This window comes from Penaeus monodon, chromosome 32 (assembly GCF_015228065.2).
Source record: "Penaeus monodon isolate SGIC_2016 chromosome 32, NSTDA_Pmon_1, whole genome shotgun sequence".
NCBI classification, from domain to species: domain Eukaryota; kingdom Metazoa; phylum Arthropoda; class Malacostraca; order Decapoda; family Penaeidae; genus Penaeus; species Penaeus monodon.
The window spans coordinates 34,400,678-34,401,277 of record NC_051417.1 but is presented as its reverse complement, the minus strand read 5'-3'; positions in this window follow the sequence as shown (position 1 = coordinate 34,401,277).

Sequence of the window (600 nt, the reverse complement as noted above, 5' to 3'; positions counted from 1 at the left end):
TCATCTTCGTTTGAACTCTAACTTTGCCAATTTTCCGTCTCCTCTTGTGGAATAAATGGTTATCATATTTCCTTTCCTTGTCATCCACAAAACTACTGGATATCGACGTATATTCCTCTTTTTTTGCTCTCAATGTGGCTTTATGGTAGAGGAGGGGGGGGAGAGGGTGGAGGGGGAGGGGGAGGGTGGAAGGGGAAAAGGTGGAAGGGTGGAGGGTGGAGGGTGAAAGGGTGGAGGGAGGAGAGTGGGTGGAGGGTGGAGAGTGGAAGAGTGCAGGGTGGAGGGTGGAGAGTGGAGGGTGGAGAGTGGAAGGGTGGAGGAGAGAAAAGTGGATGAAAGTTGGAGTGATAGGTGGATGGGAAAAGAAGGAAGGAAGGTGGAGTAAGCACGAAGAATATTGGGATGAGAAGAGATAGTGCAGGAGAAGGTGGCGAAGTGGAGGAGAGAGTGGAGAAGTGGTGGATAGGAGGAGGAATGTGGAGCAGGAAGGGTGGAGACAGAAAGATTAAAAGTAGAAGGGGAAGGGTATGAGAATAGATCAGAAATATTCGAGAGCGGAGGAATGGAATGGGAGGAGGAGGTAAAGATTTAGAGTAAAAT